Source organism: Symphalangus syndactylus, chromosome 2 (assembly GCF_028878055.3).
Source record: "Symphalangus syndactylus isolate Jambi chromosome 2, NHGRI_mSymSyn1-v2.1_pri, whole genome shotgun sequence".
In the NCBI taxonomy this organism is placed as follows: Eukaryota; Metazoa; Chordata; class Mammalia; order Primates; family Hylobatidae; genus Symphalangus; species Symphalangus syndactylus.
The window spans coordinates 86,460,882-86,473,917 of NC_072424.2; the positions used below are offsets into that span (position 1 = coordinate 86,460,882).

The 13,036-nt window shown below is 42.2% G+C and overlaps 1 protein-coding gene across 3 annotated transcripts in view; it reads left to right on the plus strand.

Annotated features, from left to right (window-relative positions):
- The window catches only part of FOXO3 (forkhead box O3), a 127,441-nt gene that overhangs the window by 91,821 nt on the left and 22,584 nt on the right, over positions 1-13,036 (plus strand). The gene's annotated exons all lie outside the window — the stretch shown is intronic.

Here is a 13,036-nt window from a genome sequence, read left to right on the forward strand (position 1 = left end):
AAAAAAAAAAAATAAATAAATAAATAAATAATTAGTCAAGTGTGGTGGCGCACACCTGTGGTTTCAGCTTCTCAGGAAGCTGAGGTAGGAGGATCACTTGAGCCCAGGAGCTCAAGGCTGCAGTAAACTGTGGTTATGCCACTGCACTCCAGTGCATTCCAGCCTGGGTAACAGAGTGGGAATCTATCTCTTTAAAAAAAAAAAAAAAAAAAAAAGGACTACAAGTGTCTCAGATTTGCCCCTACCAGACGCCAAACTCTTGGGTCAGAGGCAAAGGGATCTGTTATTCTCTCACGGCACAGCAGCCAGCATGAGCAATAGTCTATTTTGCATTGGTTCTTACTTGCCCCCAAATCCCACAGGGGTGACATAGATAGGTTGATGGCTGCACATGTAGTGGGTTGTGCAGGAACCTTGAGTTTAGGGATCCTAAGTCATTTGTAATAGGCAATAAGTATGTCTGCCCTTTGCTCTGGAGGGAGACGCTATGACTACCTTTCAAGGCTGCTCACTGTGCAGATGAAAGATAGCCCTACCTTGAAAGATAGTCTAGAACAAAGACCCATCAGTACTTTGCTTGACAAAGCAAAGACATTCAGTAACACAAGAAACCCCTGGCAAATTGTTCTCCAAATGTTGATTTGTTAACCTTATAAGTAGCTGATACCCCTACTTCACCACCACACTCAGCTTTTTTTTTTTTTTTTTTTTTGATATGGTCTCACTGTGTTGCCCAAGCTGGAATGCAGTGACATGGTCTTGGCTCAGGGCAACCTCCACTTCCGAGGCTCAAGCCATTTGTCTGCCTCTGCCTCCTAAAGTGCCGGAATTACAGGTGTGAGCCACTGTGCCTGGCCCCTACTTCCCTTTCTATCCACAAATTAATATCAGGACTCAGCTCTCTTTCTTCAGAAAACTCCTTAGGTTATAGCTATTTGAAAGGATCCAATGAACTTGTGTCTAGAGAAACAGCTAACATTCCACTAATGCCTCAGAGAGTTGTGTGTTACTTGACATTCGTTGTGTGTTACTTTGAACCTGAAAATGGCTCAGAAACATCTGTTTCTTCATATTTTTCCTCCCTTGTCAAGGGATTACTCTCAATGGCCCCCATATATTTAATGATTTGTTAATCCTTAGGGAAAGACATAGTACCTGATCGTATTATGAGCCCACACACCGTTCCTACTAGCAAATGAAAAACCTGACTAAAGGGAAAGGGCTGGAAATTTCAGGAGGACCAAGTTAAAGGGTTCCAGAAAGTTTGGGGAGATAATCCAAGGGCTGACCCTGCCAACTCAGACTTAACCAAGGAGGTAGTTATAAGGTCAGGGGTCCTGCATCCTCAGGAATGCCCTTAGAGTCACTGACGACTAATATGGTGGGACCAGTGTGCCCTGGAGCAGACGGACACGTGCTGGTTGAGGAGTGGGCTCACCCTCCAACTCTCCACCATATTCCGACCCCTCCCTCTTAGACTCTTCTGTCTCCTCCAGCCTCCTCCAGCCACAAGCAGGGTCTAAAAGAACTGTTTCCTACATTCTTTTAGCCCCTGAGGCACCCAGTTATAGGAATTTTCTATTTCTACTGTGTGTTCAGCTTTTATAGTCTTATATGACTATCCTTGCCAGTTAATACTATTTCTCCTGCCCTTTGGGTGATAGATATTACACCACTGATGCTTGTATTTCCAGTTTCTTAAGTGCTTTCAAGTTTACCTAGCATGTACATGAAGTAGATTAGAGCCTGGTACAATAAAATACTGCATTTCTGTTATGGCCTTTAGAAAAACTATGATTTTATCACATGTGCATTCAATCTGCTTCATTCATCATAGTTTAGGGGTAGTGCTAATAATTAACTTACATATTTGGGAACACCCTAGATTTTAAGTTAGAATACATGGGTATCTGAGTGGCTCAGTGGATGTTTTTTCCGAAAAATGCAATCAGTGCCTAGTTCTTTAGTTACTGGAAATGTCCTTTATTTGATCTTTTTTTGTGAACTTTTGAACTTTCTGATGTTCATCTGTGTGTGTAATTAGCACCCAGGAGTGTCGTGGAATAAATGGTTGACTTGGTCAGCATTTCACAATATCATTATATTGGTCATCAGCCACTTTTGCATCCTGTGGTTTTGAACAAGAAAAAAAAAATCTTGCAAAACCAGTACGGTGAAATACTGAATATGCAGATGGAGGTATAGGTTAGAGAAGGCAGTCCCTCAGGAGGCTCGTCATTAGAGCTGAATTTCAGTGAGGTGTGGAGGGGACAGAAGATACTATTAGCCCAAGTCATTTTATAGAATTGACTGCGTTGTACTATTTCCATACAGAAAAAATACATCAATTGTTTTGTTTGCAGTAGCCAACATGAGGTATTCTGTTGTGTAGCATTTACTTACTTTCTCTGTGTCTTTCACAGGTAACACCTTGATTTACAGTGACTATTAGGATAATTAACATTGACACTTGGAAGATAGCCTGCTTCCAAATGCATGCACACTTGTCTGTTTTATAAATACTAGCCCAAACTTTTTCCTTTCCTAGTTGAAAAATGTGTCTCCACTCCTTCCAATCTTTCCAGGGTGTGGGCCTGTGCGTAGCTGTGTGACTATGCCCACACACTGGCATATATTTCAGGGCTACCAAAAAGAAATCAGTTGCTCTTGAAATAACAAGACAAAAAGGAACGGTTTTTCTGAGCCATAACATCTGAAGAGCTAGAAACAGTTGTGTTTGTATGTGTGACGCTAAAGCCAGTAAATTTCATGTGAAGGAAGGGATTGTAAACTAAGAACAGAAAAGCAGTTTTCCTGGATTTCAGATGTCAAACTCTCAAGCTGTTTAACTCACCCACTCAGCACCTCCACATCCATCCCTGTAGTGTGCTTGCATTGTCAGTAATTTGTTTCTGCAGGTTTTGATGCCAGAAGACAAATAATAAAATAGTAGGCATATATGTAACCTTAAAGCAGTTTTCTACCAGAGTTTTTGATTGAGGTTAAACAGAAATATCCTGATCATGTTGTCAGTTGGTAGGCAAAAAGCATCATATTTTAAGATTCACATAGTTTTAGAGCAAGCTCATCTTTTCTGGCTCAATAATAAACTAATTACATGTTTTAAATAGTATAGGGCTGAGTCCCTGTTTCAGATTGAGCCTCATAATAGCAAGGGCCAGGCACTAGCAGACATTTGCTTGATGTTTCTGGCTTGAGGATCCATAACATGGTGCCAGCTGTTTTAGGGCCTGAATAGGCCTGCCAGGGACAGCCAGGTGATAGTGGCTTGACATTGTCACGGGCTAATTCTCCCAGAACACAGAAGTCTCCAGACGTGCCACCGAGGAAAGCCTGGATATGTAGAAGTTCAGTTTATGGCTATAGTAATATTTGGGCGTTCCCCAAAATAGTGATCCCAGTTCAGGTTAGGACATGATAGTAGTGTCCCTTTGAGGTCTGTCTGAGAAAAAGTGTCATTTCTAAAAAATTAGTTTTAGCAGATGGGCAGATCTGGCTCCAACAAGGCTTGCTTCACGGCTTATCATTTTTCCACATTTTCCATCCCTTTCATAAACCTAGGGACCACATGCTGAACATTTAATTGAATCACACAGATTTTGTAGTCTTTAAAGCTTCTTATTCCTTGGTCACTTGTTAGTGGTGCCTCCCTCCTTGGTCAGTTTGGTGACTTCAGAAGGAAATACACAGTGCAGTGGTGAGAGCTTCACTTTTGAAGTTAGCCTCAGGCTTGATTTCTAGCATCACCACCCACTAGACAAATTGCTTAACCTTTCTGCACTTCAGTTTCCTCCTGACAGGCTTGTTGTGAAAATAAAATGAGATCAGATTTGTCAAGCACAGAGCATTGGCCCTGGTAGGCACCACATGCATGAATTTCCTTCAGACTGTAGGTGAAGTAGACTTGATTTGGGATTTCTCTTGTTACCTAGGTGCTTGTGTAGAGGAGACTTTAGAACCAGAATGTGTTATCTGTGGTTTTGAGTGTGCCGGGGACTCTGAGCCAACTGAATTACCAAGTAATGGGGGCCCCATGGCATTCCATGACAGGTGGAGAGCCGGCTCTTCACCCTGGATGGACCTGAAATTGCCTGCTAAGGCCTTGCTCCACTGAGTAGCACACACCCTGTCAGTTTGCCCTTCTTTCCATCTCTTATTCTAGAGACCTTAAAGCCTACTTGTTCGTGTATATCTTCAGGTTTTTGGAAATTGGGCTGTATAATTGAAGTTAATACCAGTGATGAGACTTTTCAACCTGAGAACAACCTAGATGCTACTTCACATTTTGCAGTGGAAGCTTACTTCCATCTTCACTCATGTAGGACATTTTTTGGTCTCATGTTTTATCACATCTCATGTTAAAGTATAATTCAGGTCTATTTTGTGGCTCCTGCCCCCTTCCCATTAATTCAGTGGTTAAACAAATACTATTTTTTGACCCCCCTACTATGTACCAGGCCCTATGCCGGGTGCTAAAGCTATAATAAAACATGGTATCTGGTTTAAAGAGCCAGAATGCACCCTGCATTTTATCTTTGCTGTTAGTGTGCTGATCTAGACGTTGGTACTAATGTTCTCTTTCTGAGTGGTGGGTTACACCTCGAGGCCAGGTGATGTGAGTCTGTCTCTGCTCTGTTGACACTTAGGAGCTGACTGGATTCAGGTGTGGCCCTGTGCCTCTTTGGTCCTCAGGGTCTGCGACTGTGAAGTTGGGGCTGCCTGTTTCATAGAAAGAGGGTTTCCTGGCCCTCTCCATGTTCCCCAGTTATTGCTGTTTTTACTGAGCTTCCTTCCTTGATTGCTTGTCATATGTCATGAAAGTGATGCTAAACTCTTGGATGTGCTCCTGAGTTCTGGATGCATGTTTCCTATGCCCTTTTATTCGATTTCCACACACAGTAAGTTTTCAAACTGGAAAAAGGTGCACCCTTATTTTGTTTAAGCTAAGTGAATATTAATAATAAAACTATTTCTGTTCCACTTCATGGCTTTTATAACTTCATGGCTGTTAACTCTTTGAGGCAACCATTTTGTGTGGCTAATTTGAGCATGGTCTTAAAAGAGAATTTCAGTAGCATGTGTCTGCTGAGCACCTTGTGGAAAGGGGAAACAGATTCAATAACATCACAGGAGAAGCTTGGAGAAAGAGAACAGGGGCATCCAAATGCTGCAGCTTTAACCTACTTTCTGGGACTGTCATCTCGCTGACTGCACGCCTTTAGGTGCTTCTTCCTCAGTCTATGGGGAGAGGGACCTGGGGCTGGAAATAGGAGAGTTTGTGGGGAGGGGCAGGATGCTGCAGGGAGTGGGTGTGGGCAGAGGTTGCAAGACTGCCAGGGTTCTCTGTGTGCCGGAAGTGCAGGTTTGGCTGTGAGGAATGGAATGTTCCCTCTTGCCCTCCAAGAGCAGAAACAGCTGTGGAAGAGCTTGAAAAGATTACTAAAAGAAAAAAATAATAATTAATATGAAAATAAAATCCACCGTAGAAAACTCAACAGAACTGTGTGTGGAGTATAATGGTAGTCGTCTTTTTCATGCTATTTAAGAGAACTTTCTTCCTATCTAGGATTTCTTTTTCAGTTGAGGGCAGGATAAATTGCGTACCCAGCCCTTTCTCCCCTTGGGAAAGCCTCATATGTCTCATTTTGTTTGGATAGAAAATTGATTCATTATTCTGATCACCAGATGATGATTTTATTCTTTCTTATGAGGGACCAGAACCTGTCGCTTGCTTGCTGCATGAAAACTTAAATGTTAGTTTCCAAAGGCCATCTCTGTGGGTAGAGGGTTATCATCAGCAGTTTAACGGGAAATCTTGTTTCTAACTGGAAATTTAATTATTCAGCCAAGTTCCCAAAAATGTTTACTTTAGAGCATCGTCTTTTTTTTTTTTTTTTTTAAGTCCCTTAATGGTTTAAACTTTTAAGTTTTAGGCAAGAGTAGAGTGGAGCTAGATTTACATATCAGGTTGTTTGTGCAATCTTTTACATGAAAGTTTATGTTTTCTTCTCAATCTGAAAGATTTGGTTTTGGCCATTATAGCTGGTATTATATATGACATAATAACTCTCTCTGATCTCAGATACATTTTTATGCTGTCATACTTTCTGTACCTGCTTTTGAACAACATCCTAGTCCCAAAGTAGATAAAATCTAGCCGAAGGGAGTAGGCAGCTAAAAACTAGATTCTAGCAATATCTAAGGAAATTACAAGGATCAGTTAGAGTTCCATTCCTTCCTTCTTCAGCTATGTCAATTCCTGGTTTTGTGAAAGTCCACATGCCTTCTTTCTGTCCATGCCTGTGCATACTGGGTAGAGAAGCATCACAGAGCAGAATGAGGTGACTGTCCCCAAGGCAGGGTAAGGTCAAGGATCTTTCCCCTCACCTCATGATTTTCAAAAGAAAAGCAGATCTGGACCTCAGTTACCTAAAATAAAATAAAATTGCCCTAGCTCTTATTCTGCACATAAAATCACAACTTTAATCTCTTACCCAATTCTCACCTTTATCTTCTCAATAGTGGAAACTTGGACTTAAAGGACATTACTGTGCTATGTTACCAGATCTAAGGAGACTGGGAATCATTAGATTGGAATCAGATCCTCAGTCAATGGAAATATAAGGGGGAAAGACCATTGGTTCTTGGCCCTAATTGCACATTAGAATAATCTGGGGAGCTGTAAAAATGTACCTGTATCCAAGCCTTACCCCATCTATTGAATCAAAACCTCTGAGACTGGGGTGTGAGTGTTTAAAGTCTCCCCAGGTGATTCTAATAGGCGGGGTGAAGAACTACTACTGAAGGGAAATTGAGGGCCTCTTCCAGAGAATTGCCTTTGAAAGATCCTGTCATTATACACTGAAGGCGCCCACCCGGGCCTGCTCCTGAAGCTGTTTGCAGTGCTCTCTCCTGTGACACACAGACCTCTGGGTCTCCCCATGAATTGTGGTTCCATTGGGCTGTTCACAAAACCTTTGTCATCTGTGGTTCAGCAGATGCGTATGTTAGAATTCAGGCATTTGGCAACCTCATTCTGAATCGTCAGTGCCCACAAGTCAAGCAGTGAGACCCACTTGAAATGCTGGTCCTGTACACAAAGTGGGCGAGCACTGTATTGAAAGACAGTCCTTTCCAGTGCTTTCCCCTGAAATTCCTTGTAAGGACCAGGAGACACCTGCAGTCAGCCTGGTGGGAAGTAGTGGGCCTGGCTTTGGAGTTAACCATAACTCATTTTGCTGCTCTAGACAGTCCTCCTCCCACCCCACCCCACCCCACCTCAAAAAAAAAAAAAAAAAAAAGAGGAGGGGGTTGTCTTTAAAGAAAAAAAAAAAAAAGCAGGGGCTTTTAAGAGTTAAATTACACAACTCCCTTTTTATTTTTAAAGTGAGCAGATTTCTTGTTGCCGTTGCTGAGAAAGATAAATTGATACCACATGTTGCTTCCAGACAAAAACCTCTCTGTGTTCCAGGGGAAGCACATGCAGCTGGTGTCTGCGTGAGTGGACAGTCTCCACAAGGTAAACATGGTTTGGAAGGGCTGAAGCGGACGTAGGGTACAACATTTAAGAAATTACCAGTTATTTCTGACTGGCACGGCACCTCTGAAATACTTTTTAAAAGTTTGAAATCCTTTCCTGGAAGGGGCCGCCCTGGAACCTTTTGGCTTAAAGTATATGATGCTCGGAAAACAGTAAGTTAACATTTATGATGTCACTGCTTCCGTGTGGGATCTAACAGTTGTTGGGAGCTGCTTTTGTACTTGGCACTTCACTGAGTAGTTTGCATGCAGAGCTTTATTTAATCTTCCCGAAGAGCCAAGAGATAGTCAAAGAATGTTTTTATCCTGCCTGTGGGATTTATCCTCTTCGTAAATTATTGGTGGAATACTTTTCATTTCAGGAAGCTTCTCTCTCACACCTCATCTAATCTGTTTGGGGTCCATGGGTCTTCACAACCAGTTAGCATGTATGTAGAGATCATGGATACTTTAGTATTAGCAATAATTGTATCTTGCAATAGAAAACGGTCTTCATTATAACAAGAAAAATAATTGCCAGATTCTACTAGGTGCAGTCATCTTTATGCTGATTTCTTCAAGGTGGACCAAACAAAGGAATCTCTAGGCAGCAGGACTGTGAAATGTGAATTCCATCATGCTGCTTCCTTCACACACCTATTGCACCTGCCTCCTGGAAGGGTTATGCCACTCATTGCCAGTTCTGTAACTGATTAACTATACCTAATGGGTTTCTGCCCCATCGCAGGGCTTCCTTCAGTGTAAATTGTTTTGTAGAAGAGAAGATGGACATAAAAATGAAATGAAGAGTATTCTTACCACTGCACTCTCTTTAGACATATTGTGATAGAGGTGTTTTAAGGGTTCTTTAAACCTTTAGGCCCATGTTGGGGACAAGCTGGTACATTTGTCCCTGAAGCTGAAGTTTTTTCCTAGAGATGTTTCTTGTAATTTCATCAAAATCTTGATTTCTAAGTACTGAATTTAAATCACATGATTTTGGGTTTGGGGGTCACAGTAGCGTCTTAGCCTCTGTAGTGAGTAACTGTGACAATGGCCTGAGCTCTAGCAGTAGGTGTCTTGGTTATTATGTACCTTACTCTCTTAGCCTTAAGGAAGGCACATCCCTAGTTCTTCAGCCAGTTACCATTGGCCTGCCTCAAAGGGTATAGCAAAATATGTATTTAGATGTGATTAGAAAAATCATTCTCGTTCTGTCAAGCCACTCCTTTTTTATCATCAGCTCCCAATCCCAAAACTAATGTAAAATGTTAGATATCAGGGAAGAAGTGGGGAAACATTGGAGTTCTGGTGTTTTATCTGGTGTCTATTTATTTACCTTTCCTGCTTTACCAACATTTAAGTAGAGAAGTTAGTACAGTTGAGCCTTGAACAATGTAGGTTTGAATTGCACAGGTCCACTTACACAGAGCTCTTTTTCAACCAAACACAGCATTCCCGGGGTGTGAAACCCCCCTCTGGGCCTGGGGGAGTTGGCTCTTATCTGTGAGTTTCTTCTGCGGGGCTGACTGTGGAATGGAGTATGCACAGGTTTAGTTATATGCAGATGGTCCTGGAACCAGTCCCCTGCATATAACAAGGATTAACTATAATTGGAATCATGACCTGTGAGGAAAACAGAATGTATTTCTGGCATCTGATTTTGAGGGGTAACTGGGCATTTGAACTAGAAATGGACAGATGAGCCATATTTGTTGGCCTTTGTCAATGCCCTACCTTCAGATTATGGATTTTGTCAATGGAAGGCTGGCCACCCTGCATGAATAGAAGGCTGCTGAGATTGGGGACTGTGAGAATGATGGTGGCACAGTTTTTGTTTGTGTTGACTTAGTAATGTAACTGGAAAAACCTGTCTGAACTTTCTGTAGGTAATAGGCTCCAGGGAATGCCACTAAGAACCTCTAGTCAAGCAAAGATTGGCCATTGAAGCTAATCATCTATTTAATAAGTTGGGCTTTGTTTCAGAATCTAAGAGTAGTTAATATTGGGGGTGGGAGGGTTGTGGTTTTTTGTGTGTTTTTTTTGAGACGGAGTCTCGCTCTGTCACCCAGGCTGGAGTGCAGTGGAGATGAGGTTTCGCCACGTTGGCCAGCCTGGTCTCAAACTCCTGACCTCAGGTGATCCATTCCCCCCTGGCCTCCCAAAGTGCTAGGATTACAGGTGTGAGCCACCGTGCCTGGCCAACATTGGTTTGTGTGGTAACCACTGTCCTCTTCAGAATGAATGCAATCATGGCCACTTCACCAAAGAAAGACACGTAAGTCCTATAGAATAAGCTCATACTTTGAGGTTTCCTCTTCTGAAAGACTTTTTGTTTGTTTGTTTTTTGGGTTTTTTTTTTTTTTTTTTTTTTTTTGAGATAGGGCCGTGCTCTGTCGCCCAGGCTGGAGTGCAGTGGTGCAATCACAGCTCACTGCAGCCTCAGCCTCCCAGGCACAAGTGATCCTCCCACCTCAGCCTCCCCAGTAGCTGTGACTACAGGTACATGCCACCACACCTAGCTAATTTTTGTATTTTTTGTAGAGACAGGGTTTTGCCATGTTGCCCAGGCTAGTCATGAAGCTCCTAAGCTCAAGCAATCCGTCCGCCTCAGTGTCCCAAAGTACTGGAATTATAGGCGTCAGGCACTGTGCCTGGCTCAGACTTTGTTTTTAAAAATCTTAAAAAAATTTTTTTTTTAGGAAGGGCCCACCAAATACCCATAACTGTTTCATAAACAAATTAAAATAATAAGATTGTGCTTTTATATTCCTCTTCTTTCTTGAATGTTAAATGATTCTTTAGATAATCTGTTTAACTGTTAGCCCGAGTAGATTAAATGGTGACTTCTGCATAATTTGGTAAGAGGCCTATATGAAAGGTTGTAGAAAAAGCAGTGGATTGGAGTTTAGGAAACCCAGTGTCAGTTTTGGCTCGTGTGAACACTAGCTGTGGGACCTTTCGTTAAGTTATTTAATATCTCTCAGCCTGGGTCTTTGTATATAAAATTAGGGCACTGATATACTAATTCTTGCAGGTTTATAATGAGGATTAGAGACAATGAATCTAAAACACTCTGGCTTAGTAACTGACAGTGCTGTAATCTGGCGGGCTCTCATTTCTTCATCCTTGCGATTAGGGGACCTGGGTGGGTGGGCAGTCTCCATGGTCCTTTCCCACCCGAACACCCTGTGGTTATGGCCCTGGATGTGGGTGTTCCAGCCCCTTTTTACCACATGCCCATATAGAAGCTTAATATCTGTGTCCAGATTTTAACCCTGTGTAGCTTTTAATTTTATAAAACTGTACGCATAACGTTGTTGGAGATTAGAATTGTAGTGATAGATGGCCATCAGAAAATTTATGTGGGGCATTTTGCAGTTCTATAAGATGTTTCACACTTTTTCTCAGTTGGGTTGGAATTGGTGAAGCTAAAATACATTTTAAAATATTGTTCCCTAAATGCTTTTTAAAGGGGGGATAGCTGAATACTTGATTGGTCATTCTAGTTAATTCTGTGTGTTGGTGTGATCTCCTTCCAGAATCTTAACGCAGAGGGGGCTGGACAGAGTGGGAGTACTTAGGGTAGGTGTCCACATTTCCACATAGCCTCGGGACCTCCCTGTTTTTTCACTTAGAAGCTTGAGTTTGTTTTTATTTAATGTATCTAGTGACCTGAATTGTAGATCCACCTGTACTTGCCTGCTTTCTGAACCCTGCAGAGTACATGTTGAGAGCATGCTTCATACCTATTGCATAGAGAAATTGTTTTACTTTTTAAAGAAGTGTACAATCTGAACCATTATTAGAGATGCCATTATTCTTTTTAAAAACCATAAAAGTAAAAGGAATCAGGATATATAGTCTCCTGGGCAACATTTACTTTATCAGATACTCAGCATGTTGCTTATGTTCTTCTCTCAAATGCAGTTGTAGAAATGCCAGCTTATGACCCATGATTGCTAATGCTTATTGCCTATCCTAAACTACAGGCCCTTCCTACATGTGAAGCAGAGTATTTTGGATTATTTACTTATGGTAAAATCCTGCTGACATTCTGTGTTTTTAAAACATTCTGGGCTGGGCGTGGTGGCTCATGCCTGTAATCCCAGCACTTGGGGAGGCCAAGGCGGGCAGATCACTTGAGGTCAGGAGTTTGAGATCAGCCTGGCCAACATAGTGAAACCCTGTCTCTAGTTAAAATACAAGAATTAGGCCGGGCGTGGTGGCTCACGCCTGTAATCCCAGCACTTTGGGAGGCAGAGGCAGGCGGGTCACAAGGTCAGGAGATGGAGACCATCCTGGCTAACACGATGTAGAGACAGGGTTACTACCACACTCCTCTGTCCCCTGCACTTTGCAACAAGTAGAAACCCTGTCTCTACTAAAAATACAAAAAATTAGCTGGGCATGGTGGCAGGCGCCTGTAGTCCGGGAGGCTGAGCCAGGAGAATGGCGTGAACCTGGGAGGCGGAGCTTACAGTGAGCCGAGATTGCGCCACTGCACTCCAGCCTGGGCGACAGAGTGAGACTCCATCTCAAATAAAAATTAAAAAATACAAAAATACAAAAATTAGCCGGGTGTGGTGGCACGCACCTGTAATCCCAGCTACTCGGGAGGCTGAGGTGGGAGAATCACTTGAACCCTGGAGGCGGAGATTGCAGTGAGCTGAGATCAAGCCATTGCACTCCAGCCTGGGTGACAGAGTGAGACTCTGTCTCGGGCGGTGGGGGGAACATTCTGGTAGAAACATGTATTTGTATCTTCTACATAAATACAGTTGGTGATTGCCAATTTAAACAAATATATATATGTATATATAACTTTTAGGATTGTCCATATTGCATATATGGACAGTAGCATCAGACAATATCTTTTGTCTTTAACTTGCAAATAAAAACTCATCTGGCCTGCAGGTACTGTTCCGGATGTGGAGCATACAGATCCATCAGCTCCTCCCTTTTACTGCACATGAGGCATTTTACAGATTAGAATGAGCCTGCTGCAGGCCATGAACTCCTTTCACCATGGACTCTGTGTTTTATAATAGCAGTAAGAACACCCTGACTTCATAGCATGCCTGGCTTCTGAAATATATTTTTGTCATCCTTACGTCATGCCTGTACAGAGATGGCTTGGATATGATTATAGCCATAATGAAGGTGGGGAACTGCAGTTGTTGCAGACAAATTAGATTTGTTCAGGGTCACATGGTTGGTCAGTGGCAGAGATAGGACTGAATCTGGGTCATCACTGTCAACTGGGTGTATCTGCCAAGCCAGGAGGAGAATTCTTGCAAGATGGGTGCAGTCACTAGAGTTTTGAGGGTATTTTGCCCTACTTTTTAAGTAAATATTTTATTTTAGGATACTTTTAAATTTACAGAAAAGTTGCAGACATAGTAGAGAGTTCCCATACACCCAATATCAAGTTTCCCCTGTGGTTAACATCTTATAGTATGTGACATTTGTCACAACTGATAAATCAATATGGATA